Genomic DNA, 13,708 nt, shown 5'->3' with positions numbered 1-13,708 from the left:
CTCTGTCTGAACAGGGAGAAGATTAAGATGGTGGAAGCCCCTGCATAATTGAATACAGCATCACCACCCCCGGAGGTGGCACATATCTGCCTTGGCAATTAACCCTTGCTGCCGTGGCACAAACAAATGCCAATAAGAGTTTCATTATTATTAATATTATTATTATAATTATATATTTTTTATTTAGAGGGTCCAGTTTAAAAGACAATAAAAGTTTTATTCTGCACGAAAGGACCAAAAAATATTTTTATGATGCAATCACATTTTTGAAGATAAAATGGAGGGAGAGTTATTTTTGTCCATGCTCTATTTAAAGGATATTTCTGCGTGTTTTGGATTTCTTTTCCCCAGTGCTCTGAATTTTGCAAAATGATTATCATTCAGGTTTATTCAGATGCAGAGGACCATGGCACTGATAATGGACAACACATCTCCTCTCCGGCACATATTAAACTGGTTGGTTGCTATTGGTTACAGCATAGTAATGAGTGAATGAGTAATTTGTGTTTAATATCTGTATAATTATATTATTTGGGCTTTGTCAGGGAGGTGTTAGTGATGCAGATTCTTTTTTTTTTTTTTAGGGATATGGTACAGATGCAGATTTTGGGTTTTGTCAGGTATATGGTACTGATGCAGATTTTGGGTTTTGTCAGAAACATGGTGCGGATGCAGATTTTGGGTTTCGTCAGGGAGATGGTACTGATGCAGACTTTGGGTTACTTGCAGCTATTGTTTTTGGCCCTGTGTTAAATAATTCAGTTTCAGCAAGCTAGGGATGACATCACCCCCGAGGCCGCTCCCCCCCCTCTCCGATCTGCTCTATTCGTGGGAAACCTAGAGATGCAGTGTGCAAATCCAAGGAGCGAGCAGCTTCAGCCATAGGCAGTTTAAGGAATATTCTGTTGTCATGGCAACACCATCACATGGTCCCTCTCTACTGTACAGCTCCCTGTTTGGATTTAATCATTCATTAAATATGGTGTTCCTGCAAAGAATTCTCACGGTGGGATCCCAAGGCATCCCCCTTTTATTATTAACCCTTCGCGTGCCGCGCTAATGCAGGTTGCGCATTCTTGCCGGCGTGTTATACGTGGATCACTGAGCCACAGTGTCCCAAATTCTTCTCGGCTGCGTTGCTGACCCAATTTTCTTTTTTCTCTTTTAAATGTTGCGATGCATTTGCAGGAATAGCTGGGAATTTTCCATATATAAAGTGACCGCCAGCTTTATAACGATATGACGCCACTCTCAGGGATGGCGTTTTATCGGCGTCCCTTTTTACTAACACTATAGGAGAAAATAATTTGCAATGTTTTAAATACATAGGTGGTTGAGGGATTAGAGGGAGATTAAAATAGATTGGGAAATAGTTTGAAGGCAGCAAATTTTGAGGGCCCGGTCATACTTTTGTGTGCTCATTTTTAACAAGCTGGAAACGCACTATTTTTGGCTAAACATTTGTGCATGGCCGTGCACGTTCTTCACTTACTGGGTATGTGCGTGGGGATGCGGTTTAGAATCAATGGCAATGCATGTTTGTGTTTACATTTGTGGCGAACGGCGACGATAGAAAATTCCCCCCACCCAGAGACTGCACGTTTCTTTTCGGGAATGGCGCTGCCATTTGCTGGAGATGCCTGGAGGGAAAGGTCACGGTTTGCAAGGACGGGCAATTTCGTGTGAATTTTTATTCAATGATTTCTTGTCTAACCGAGTATGACAAAAGCAGCACGAAAAGCGGAAACCATTCAGAAACTCTCCTCCAGCCCTTTTCAGCCACTTCCTGTCGACATGCACTTGCCCCAGTGGCATCAGTTGCACATCAATGATCTGGATCAACTGCCTGATAGTGGCTACAATGGACTCATGTGAAAGTCAAGCGTTGGCCTTTACCGTGCTAAAGCTTCTATGAGATTTTATTGGCTGTGTTATGATCTACTCAAACCAAAGAAAACCCATAGACAGGACAAGTCTCTATGCCTCATATCTTTGAAAAGTTCCTCCTAAATTCTGCGGTTCGTTAACAACCTACACATTCACGTACAGAAGAAAATAAACAGATGTAAAGCGTCCGTTTGATCTGCCATGGTTTCGCGAAGCCCTGAGCCTGGATCCACACACTTTACATAATCGCCGGCATTACTGACAGGAAGTGGTTGCCAGACTTTTCATTTCATGGTTTGTGTGGCTTTCTGATGACGTTAATCATTTTCTGCAAAACTTTTTTTTTTGCAGAAGAAAGATAAATTCTCTTGACTGGCAACCAATGACCTTCCCCAAACCGGGGACAGGAAAATGAGAAGGATCCGTCTGCTCTAAAAGGCCGTTTCAGTTATCGCTGCACGTTGCACCACCCAACGGTCTCTTTTATCTCTCGTGGTCTGCGGCATGGAGATTGCTGTGTGTTTCCGGCCATGGCTGTTGTAAGAGTGTTCTAGCCTGAGCCCGAGGTGGCTACGAACTGAGCCAGACATGAGTAGGTATGGGTAGGCCAGAAGATATGAGTAGGTATGGGTAGGCCAGAAGGTATGAGTAGGTATGAATAGGCCAGAAGGTACGAGTAGGTATGGGTAGGCCAGAAGGTATGGTGAAAGAGCCCTGAAAGAGCCCTACAAGATCTATCTATCGATCTATCTATCTATCTATCTATCTATCTATCTATCTATCTATCTATCTATCTATCTATCGATCTATCTGTCTGTCTAAATAGACCAGGGGGTTATCTCAGCCCACCTATAACTGAAAATCACTTTTGAGTGCACTGACCCCTTAAAGTGACATACCTGCATCTTTGCATTGTGACAACGTACAGTAAATACACGTTTATCAAAATGCTCCTTATATGCATTTCAGACTCAAAATGAATTTAATACATTAGATCGGCAGCATTTTCTAACAATGGCAGCCTGCAAGTTTCCCTCTACGCGGGTTAACTTCGCTTAAAACAGTACGTCGGAACTGTCAGTAGATCCAGAGTTATAGACAAATGAAAATATGCAAATCTTTTCCTTTAAGAGCTTGGCTCTGCCCCTGCTCAGCTTCTGAGCCTCGCTATTGGTTAGTGAGGCTGTCCATCATGTTAAGAGACCGGTAGGGAGGGTCAGCCGAGCTTGACTTTGGGAAGAGTTAGGACTAAAACTTTAGCTGTGTTACTCTCTGGTCCATGGGGGTTTTTCCACTGATAGCAACCTCTGCTTTTGTATTTTTTTCATAATACGTTAGATTTTTCCATGTCAAAGTATGTGACGGGGTTCATTTAAAACACCAAGAACAAAAATTGAATATACAGTACTGCAGCTGTTTAATTTTTGAACCTAGATAAAAACGAGCCCCACTGCATAGGTTAAGAAAAATTTTACCTGGAGTTCCTTAACTACAGAGAAAGAAAATACGCTCCTAAAGGTGAACGCACGGCAACACTCAACTACCAGGGATATGTAAAGTAAAACAGCATGTGCACCGTCGGTGCACATCACCTGACATTATAGACACATCCTGCTGATATTTATGACTGTAGTAAACTTTCGCAAAGAGGTGACATTTTATTCTGGGCGTAAAAAGGTTTTCTGGATGAGGCAGAACTCGCCTTCGCATGTAATGAGGTTAACGTTTTTGACGCATGGCGTGGCAGATTATGCAAACTTTCGTCAGACGCTGCACTTTCCCACACACAACTGACTAACGTCTCGAAATTCAGTATCCCCCTTCTAAAGGCAGATGTTTACCACTTTGTATGTCAAAGAACACAAAAAGGAAGTCCTCGTACACGATCACCGCCGCTTACATGGTTGAGATGCAAAGAAAAGCGGAACAGATGGAACCTTAGTTGTTTCAAAATCTCTGAATACAGTTTAAAAAAATTTAATCATAAGGAGAACGAAAGGACATTTACATTCTGTGAGGCTGTGGAAGCTTTGTACGAATAATTGGTGATAGCATTGAAATTAAAAAAAATTAATAACGGGGAATTGTTTTAAAGGTTCACTGAACCAATAAAGAATAGAAAAGAGACACTTGTTACATAATAATGATGTCACAGGATGTCATTTCCTACAGGAAATAGACACTTATGTCACTTAAGGGCATGGAGGAGGAGGATGTGAGTTATCATAAGGATCTCCTCTTATAACTGTTATAATTAAACAGGAAAAAGTTTAAATAGCCCTGAAAAGTGCAACAATCTACAGAGCTTAAAGTGAACATGTTGTCTTAAATAAGTTGATAAACTGAGCCCCTCGCCCCATAATATACCAGACACCAGAACAGGGGTAGTCAACCTCAGCACTCACCAATCATGCCCCTGTGGGTGTCATGCCTGTGGCTTTCAGCATCTTGCAATGCCTCATGGGACTTGTAGTTCCACAACAGCTGGGGCGCCCAGGTTGCCTGAGCTAGAAATATTGCCCTTGTGAAAGGCCTGTGAGAGGTCCTATGCATGACAGTGCTCAGCCTTGTGATTGGTCACTCGGTCAAGTATCATCCTGCTGGTGAGGTGGGAACGGGTGTGCCTACTCTTCCCAAGACAAAGTTGGGAAAATTTGGTGGGTTGCAAGGGAAGGGAAAACAGACACATTGCCAGACAACAAAGCTAGGTCCCTGCCCTTACATTTATACTGCATTTTAGCAATACAAATCTTCCTTTGTAGTTGATTTTATAATAAAGGAGAAGCAAATATTCTCCTGTTAGAAATCCCCCAGAGTTAGACTGGCAGCACTGTGTTGAAAAATACATCCCAAAAAAAATAATCTACCAACTTGTATATGGAATCAGTTAATGGAAATGAGGTACAAATGTGATTTAAAAAAAAGTAGGGGTTAAAGAAGGCCACGTTAGGGGCACTACATAGGCCAGTGGTTTTGTTGGCGGTAGTAAAGGAAATTGAGTATCTTGTTATGACCTGACGAATGACTTAATGGGCCTGTGTTCCTGAAAGGCTTTTGTTATCTTCAAGAAAAATCGTATAGAAGCAGCTAGCGTACAGTAATAGGAAGACTAAACAACTTGGCAGGAGTAGGAGGAAGAGTCACGTACAAGTGGGCAAAACTATCTCCGCTGGCAGTCAACAAGAACGGGCGAGCCCGCTGAACTGTGCGCTCAGGCACATAGGCTGTTGGCTCGGGGCCCAAAACCACTGAGTGGCAGGGGACATTAGGTGGATCTTCGTACGTGTCGTTTCACCATGCTTGAGGGACGTCAAGGACAGCTTTGCCCCCTCTTGATGACAGACGTGCCAGGCCCCATTGTTCCCAACAGAACTTCCTTTGTTTAGGAAGTCTTGTGTCAATTAGCGGAGATACACGTACTCCGAGGGGTCCCGTACAAAATAATCGCCCTTTGTTGGGTATCAGTACCAATGTCACGTTGCCTTCCATTGTCTGTCCTGCTAGTTTCCTGTTGGTTGCGGCCTTTTGAGAGTCACCCAGTCGGATCTCCGGGAACAAGGTGGCCGAATTGCTTTGCACTAAATGGAATTAGAAAAAGTTCATGCAAGAGCTAAGAACACGCTGTAGCCCTGTTGTTCAAAAAGTCCCATCGGAGGCCAACACGGGTCATGAAGCAACTATAAGCTTCTGGTCAATTTACAGTTGTGTGCAAGCTTCGGTGATGCCCCAACCCTGCGGTGCGGAGTATATTGCATAGGGAGGTTGGTGTGCTGCAACTGAAGAAATGGCCTCATGACTTTTAAAGTAAATCCTTATCTATGATCAACTTTTTTTCTTCATATTTTTGATAGACAAGGGAGGGATTAAAACCCAGGTCATGTTTTTTTTGCCATTTATGTCCCACATGGGAGATTTCCCTTTACTTCCTGTCCTATATAGACAACAGGAAGTGAAAGAAAATGTCTCCAAAGCTAAGGAAATCTCTTCTTAGACAGCTGTCACCTAAACAAGTGTCCCCATTGGAAGTTTCCCAAAAACTTTGGATTTCCCATCACTTTCTGTCCCAGTGAACATGGAGGGTACACAAGCAACATGGGGACCGAGGCAACAATAGAAACTCAACAGGGGTTCTAAACGACCAATCCCCTGAAGTCGCGTTCCATCAGTCGCACTATGATGTCATCACATACAGTGCAGGACTGATGGGGGAGAGGGCCGGCTGCCATGGGAGTGAGGACTAGGGTTCTTTTAAAGTACAAGATCATTTAGGGGCTCATCCACATGCCTGTGCAGAGACCTGCTCCCGGGAGGGTCGGGTGGGGTGTGTAATTGCGTGCAGCTGCCTGTGCTCCCCTATGGGAGGACACAGCTGCATGCAGTTACATGCCAACCCAAACTTGCACATGTGTGCAGGTCCTTGGACACAGATAGTGTGTACGCTGCATGGATGTGCACGCCCATGTGGATGAGTCCTTAATCCTTTCACTGCAAGGGTAGTTTGGCTTTAAAACAATTATTTTATTATGTAAAAAGTTTTTTGCTGATTGTGTTTTGTGTTACACTGTTATAAAAACAAACACATTTGTCTACTGGCTCACAGGCCGTCACGCCAATTTCCACGTGGCCGGCGCTAGTAAAGGCTTAGCGAGCAGCAAATGAGGCCCGATGGAGGTTACAGCTGATTTTCTTCTGTCCACATGATGGAAAACACAGCCGGTAACTTGGTTGCTTTTACTTCTCTTTTCCTCTAAACCGGAGCGGCTCCTGGCCAAACTTCTAATTAGTTCCTTATTACGATTTTTTTGGGGGGGCGTTGAGGGACTACGGAGGAAGTAATTTACGCAATTCCAACTATCTATTGTGTCCTCTGGATGCCTCCAGTTTCCTTCCTGACTACTTCAGTAGACAATGACATCCAGAGCGACAAAGTCATTGCAAAACTTAGTCATAGGTTTTTTTTTATGAAGGGTCGAACAGCCGAATATGCGGCGCCAGGAAATTTTACAAATGGGGAAAAAAAATGCAAAAAGGTAAAACACATGGCAGAAAACATCACCGGAGTGTATTGTTCTTAAAGAATTCTTATCAAAACACGGAATTGTTTTCACGCCGACTTCCATATTAGCGCACCCACATCAAGGCCTAGGGGAAACTCTTTTTATAAGACTTGTCGTTCTTTCATCTATTTAATATCATGTTTAGGACTTGTTAGTATACTGCTGCTATTTATTATAGTGTCAGTTATTTGTTTTTATTTTTTATTGTCAGTGTTATCTCTCTCTCTCTTTTTATATATATATATATATACACACATTATATATTGAATATTTGGGCAGCTCTGAGCTAAAGACGCTAGGTTGTGTGTATGCAGGCAGATACCCAGAATCCTTTGTGCTGCTCCAGATGCCGCGTCCTAATACCATAAAATAAAAAGTCTATGTTTTATTATGTGATGCTCTTGGGGGGAAAGGGAAAAAAAAAGGTGAATATGAAGTGAGATGGTAAATATTTTCCCTAACATCCTGGCAAACACATTTTCCACATTCCTCGAGAAGCTAATTAACGGGAGTAAATCAGCTGAACAAACCCGTATTTATCCTCCAAGAAACATGTGCCGGTGTCCCTGGAAATAAAATCCCGCAGACAGTTGCCAAGCTGTCATGTTGCACTCTGAGTTATGTGTTTAAACTCTGCCGAGAGGCCGGGGATAAGGACCGCATTGAGGAACCAGGCAAAGGTGTCGCTGGCCTGGGCGCGCTCAGCAGACGCTCAGAAGTGTGAGCGGTGCGGCCTGACCCTACGCCTTTTCGCTGCATCTTTCGGATTAACTCTTGCGTGTGCTAGCTCCGGTGAACGGAGAGGATTCCGGGAAGTGACATTATCTTTGCTTAAAAGTCTCCTCTTGTCAAAAATGTCAAAATAACTTTTTGTGATCGCTGTCCCTGTTGGCGCCAAATTTCGGAATAGTCTGGTGGCACCATCTTTTGTGACGTTGTCCTTTAATAAATGCCATCACTTACATGCGTACAGCCCACTTGGAGTAATGCTTACATTCCTCTTTGATCCATCACTCTTTCCTTTGGCACACTCTCAGCCCGATCCTCTTTATACTGCGCATGCATGCACTGGTCCTGTTCATTCTTAGGGGTAGCTGTGCTCATGGTGGCCTCCCAACAGTAGGGCTTCCCCAAAGGAATGAATGGGGGTGCATGCACAGTATGAAGCGGAACTGGCTGGTACGTTGGTGGAGGAGATATCGCTGGATCAGGAAAGAAGGTAGGTATCATCCCAGGTGGGCTGCATTCAGGAGGGTGAGTTCACTTAAGGTGGTGTTGTCCTTTAAGCTTTGAAAAAAACTCAGGGGACACATCCTACCATCTCTCATTTTGTTTGAGTTTTTTCCCAATTGTAGTGCATTGGAGCCAAGTGAATATGCCAAGATATTCTCAACCCCACCCACTGTAGGCTCCCTGTTGTCTCCTGGGAAAGAAAGGGAATGGCATACAGCAGAATTGAGACCATAAACTCTTATCAGTCACCTTTTCCATTGTTCTCAGAGCTATGCTATTGAATACATCTGAAATAGTTAAAGACCCGGCTCCGTGTACTAAAAAAAAAATAAAAAAATCCGTGGCAGCTCTTAAACTTCTCCCTACACTTGGGGTCAAATCTAAGTTCCAGACTGTGAAATTGGACCATTCCCCAATTCACTACAGCCGACATCCAACCGGCTTCCCAAACAATCAATACCCTCGGGGTGTTTTTCTTTTCCATGTTGAAAGATTTCTGCATGAAACCTATGGAAAGTCTTGAAACAATTTGGCTAATCCCCTGCAGTCTGGATAGAGAGCAGAGGCTTTTGTTGTTGCAATTGTGGAGTTTTTTTTTCTACCTAAGTCAGGAAGGAGACAGGAAACAAGAGTCACACTTTTAACAGCTGTGCCTTGCCCGCACTGCTGCTTCCATGACGTAGTTTGGCTGGGGTAACATGGGGCCGGCAGCTCGGAGAGTGAAGAGGTCAGGAAGAGGGGTCACATTTTACTGTGTTATTGGAGATAGTGGGTATTGCTGCTCCTGTCGGCTCTGCTCATTCCTCACTCTCTTCCTCTCATTCTTGCTGAAAACATCCTGTTTTCCAAACAGCCATCTAAAAGATTCTAAAAAATTGTCCATTTCCACGCTGTTCAGGGTCTCTCGATATCAGATTCCAAGGCCACTCACAGGCCTGAGACAGATTCGTGGATGATTCCCCAAATAGACAATCTCCCATTTGGAACATGCATGTGATGGTGTCAGATGTCATCAGAATGGTAATGAATAAGTAACGACTAAAGATTTTAAGATTAATAATAAGTCAAGCGGAAAGATGCCCAAAAATTTTAGTTTTGTGGTGCCAAGTTGCAAAATGTATATTTGTGACAAAAGCACCCCTTGTCATGCCATAGGTCAGACTTACATGGCCCCGTCCTTTCTGGAGAATCACAGGTGATGGCCAAGTTTGGACTAGGAATTGTCCATGTGTGGTCAACCTTCTCATGGTCTACTGGAACCCACACTTAGTCACCTATCTATATACCTATGCATTTGGTCACGTCTGATGAAGATGTTTGGAGACTGATCGTAGTAGAGCCCACCAATCAGTTTGTCTACTATAATGAACAGCTGCCATAAGATCCCAGCATACAGGTATAACAGGGCAGGTTGATCTGCATGGGAAAGTTGTCTTATGCTGTATGTCTGCGTTAGGGAATAAGTCCACATTTCAGTTTTCGGTAGAAGTTGGAGATTAAAACCCCCCTGTCTATCTTCTATCTCTTGGAGATTCTATTGGTGAGACTTACATTTCTGGTTCTGCACACCTGCAATGCCCATTACCATGTCTTTCCACTCTCCAAATAGTTTATATCATGTAGAATGTAACCAGAGGAACTAGAACACACAAAGTTGGGTGGGAACACCCGAAAACTCCCAGGTGGACAGGAACAGAGTTGGGAATTACATCACGGAGAGCCCATTTTTGGAGTATCCAAGACATACAAGAATCCTGCCCACAAGACTCTCCCTAGAATTAAAATATCCCTATCGTCTCGACTGACCATTTACCATTCATCTCTCTTCTGAACCAGGAAGCCAAGGCACTCAAAATCCAACTTGTATACAATAGACACAAAGCTCCAAAGCTTTTCCAACTGATACAGCTGCCTCTAACAGTGCCAGAATCCCACATTGATTTATTCATTCCTAGTTCACATGACGGAACTCCACAAGATGGGACAAGCCCGAGAGAACACGTCATGACTAAAGTTTATTACAAAACTGGAATCTATGAGACGTTGATAGGAAGTTGAACTAAACCAGATGAATCTATTAATTTTGTTTGAACTGTTCCTTGCACTAGGTCTGCAATGGTTTACTATGTAGTTAACAATGTTACATAGTATTTGAGGTTGAATAAAGACACATCGAGTTCAACCTTTAAATGTCTGTGTGTGATTGCGCATGCGTGTACACGAGTCCCTGTGTGATCTAGTTTTTAAGAATACCTGTAACCCTGTATGTTACAGTCTCTGAGGATGGTATCTAATTGATTTATTGAATGAATCAATACTCTCAGCTGATACCACTGCTTGTGGCAGAGAGTTCCAAAATGTAACCGCTCTGAGTGAAAAGAAGCCCCTACGCCCTTTGTGGTTAAATCTTTTCTCCACCAATTTTCGGAGGTGGCCTCTAGTATTTGTTTTTGAGTTTTTTGCTGATGTTTCCATCACCACTAAACATTTTGTACATCAAAATCATATCCCCTCTTAATTGCCTCACTTGCAGCGAGAACAAGTTTAAATGTAGTCACCTTGTCTCATAGCTTTGCTCCTCCAGCCCCTTATTTAGTTTAGTTGCCCTTCTCTGGACCCTCTCCAGCTCAAGGACATCCTTTCTGTGGACTGGTGACCAAAACTGAACCGCATACTCCAGATGAGGCCGAACCAATGATCTATAAAGTGGCAAAATTATTGCTTTGTCTCTACAGTGCATTCCCTTTTTAATACAAGACAGTCCTCTGCTCGCTTTGTTTTTGCCGCAGCCTGGCATTGCAAGCTATTATTTAATCTGTGGTCTACTATGACCCCCAGATCTTTTTCCATTTCTGACTTACCTAGTGGAGTTCCCATGTGTATTCCGCTTGCCTGCTTTAACCCCAAAACGCATTACTTTACATTTTGCAACATTAAACCTCATCTGCCATAAAGTTGCCCACTCCCCTACTTTATCCAGGTCCTCCTGTAATGTTTTTACAGGGTTATTCACATAAGGATGAAGAGTCTGGAGAAGGCAGGAGAAGTGAACAATCTAGGACAACATAGCTGAACTGGAAAGTGAGCTGAATTGGAGAATTTTTCCAGTTCAGCTATGTTGTCCTAGATTGTTCACTTCTCCGGCCTTCTCCAAACTATTCACCCTTTTGTGAATAACCCTGTTAATGTGATGTGATGAGATGGTGTGTGAGTGCGCAGTCCATTGCCAGTCCACGCATGGTGTCTTCATTCACCCTTCCTTCATCCATCCTTTGTCACTCTACATGTTACCAATTCCCAACCTATCACTTAATTGCTCTTATCCTGCTAAAAAGAATTTTAGAACTCAACCAAAACCATTTGATTGGCGCACAAATCTTTGCTGTGCCATGTGTGTCCATTTAACTGGATGTGAGCAATGTTTGCTTTCTGCTCGAAATTGGGAGATTGGCACCTTGTTGTCGTTTGTAGAGTACACATGTGACAAGGAGAAGAGCGGAGATGTGTTTACAGGAAGGCAGTGCACCACATCCACAAACGCTGACTTGTAATTAGGAGAACAGAAGTTCTATTTCTGCTTTTCTCCAGTTCTACAAATTGTTTCCTATTTTCTCTTATTTGAAAGTGGCTTCCTACCAGCTGCCTGCAAGAAAACTTAATTCGAGCACAACTCCAGGCGAGCAGCAAACACACCACCTGGCACGGCTCCATCTAGACCGCCTTGTGATTTTACACACCCCTGAAACCAAGGCCGAAGCTGGGGGGTGCCCCAGTTGCCGCTTTAGGAGGGGTACCATTGGGTCTGCAGATGAGAACCTCTCCCTTTGGGGAGGAGCAGCTCTGAGCCTTTGCCTCCCGGGTGACAGAATGTCTAGCTGCTCCACTGCCTGAAATATATATCCAGGTGGATGATACCAGTGCCAATTACTGTAGCTTCCGGTGTCACCGCTCTGTCTGCTGCCTCTCCTCTGTATTGCATATAGGCACCTATGAGTGATGCATTGTCCCTTCTCTCCAGCCCCTCCCAATGTAAGCTGCACAAACACCTCCCCCTCCAGCTCTCAGTGCCTGAAACATGTTATGCTGTGAAGCCTGTATAGTACACATGTGTATAACTTCCCTCTCACAATCTGATTCTGGTTGAGAAGTGGATTATAAAAAGCTGCTGTAAAGTTCATTAGAACGGCATTATTTAAAATATAAAGCAGAGCTCCAGACAAATATAAAAAACACAGATTAATGCAGCTCTGTATATGGTAATACATCATTAAATGCGTTTTTTTTAAAAACGCAAGCAGTAAAAGTACCTTGAATTGACCTGGTATCAGCTTGACAGCAGGGCTGGAGTGTAAGAGGAAGAAGAAGCACGAACAGCCAATCAGTTCATGTGCTAACAAGGAGCACTCTGATAGGAGAAGAGAGAGCAGAGGGACACAGAGATAAGCGCATCACTGTGCTGCTTCTCCTTTCACTGTCCAGTTAGAGGCTGGGGGCGGGTCCAGGATTACCTGGGCTCAGAGGAAGGGGGTTGAATGATCAGACTGAGGACATCTAGTGGCAGAAAAATATACTGCGGGGAAATCTCTGGATTGAAGGTGAATGTTGCTGCAAACGCTGATATATTTTTTAAAAATAATTTGTATCTTGTTATTTTTGGCTGAAGTTTTGCTTTAATGATTGCAGTGTGTACACAATAAAAAGTCTATGCGTGTGTGTCTTGTGCATATGACATATGTGCACTCTGGAAGGGATACATACCAAACACATGTACACGTATGCTCAAGATACATTCACAGTGGGCGTGAAGGTGCAAAGGTTTTCAGCAGATACAGACGTTTACATCACTCTACCGAAAGAATTTGGACCCTGTTCCCTGGTCTAAGGTAGCTCCTGCAGCAAATCCCTTTAATACAACTCCCATCATAACCTATGGGGGATACTGCAGCTCTGCAGCAGCTGGAAAAACCAACCGCAGTTTGCCCAGACAAGGCTCTACACACCCGATCAATGTTAGGAAAGGGGGCAGACAGTTTAATTAGCTGCATTCAGTAGTCAACAATGGCGTGTCACTAAAGCTACAGACAGAAGATATCGAATGTCATCATCAAATCCAACTGTTGACCATCTGCATTGACAAGTATGCTCATTGTCTGAGCGTGTGCAGACAACACCAGTGCCAGCCCCATCTTTGGGGAAACAATCAACTCCTAAAATCCATACCAACTATGTGCCCCGGCCACGAACCCAGCACCCATTGCCCGATCCGGGGCGAAGTATGCCAAAGCGGGCAATGATGAGCTCACGTCTACAAGCAAAGCCTATGGCACTTTAATGAAGTTTCTTTGTTCGCTTTCAGAATCATCTGTTGCCAAGCTATAACTCCCAGCATGCTCTGCAGAGCGGTCGCCATTAACTCGAGAGCCACATCCCCATATGAACAGGAGGAATGCTCAGATTTGTAGTTCCACCGTGGATAGAAAGACACGGAATACTAACGATCATACCCACAGTGTGCTCAACAATACGCCTTA

At 43.6% G+C, this 13,708-nt stretch overlaps 1 protein-coding gene across 5 annotated transcripts in view; it reads right to left on the bottom strand.

The window, feature by feature from the left end:
• Positions 1 to 13,708, bottom strand: part of PDE4B (phosphodiesterase 4B) — a 247,534-nt gene that overhangs the window by 11,818 nt on the left and 222,008 nt on the right. The gene's annotated exons all lie outside the window — the stretch shown is intronic.

This window comes from Nanorana parkeri, unplaced genomic scaffold, assembly GCF_000935625.1.
Source record: "Nanorana parkeri isolate BGI_ZX_2015 unplaced genomic scaffold, ASM93562v1 scaffold630, whole genome shotgun sequence".
Lineage (NCBI taxonomy): Eukaryota > Metazoa > Chordata > Amphibia > Anura > Dicroglossidae > Nanorana > Nanorana parkeri.
The sequence above is the reverse complement of the archived record's forward strand: the minus strand, read 5'-3'. Positions and strand labels throughout refer to the sequence as shown.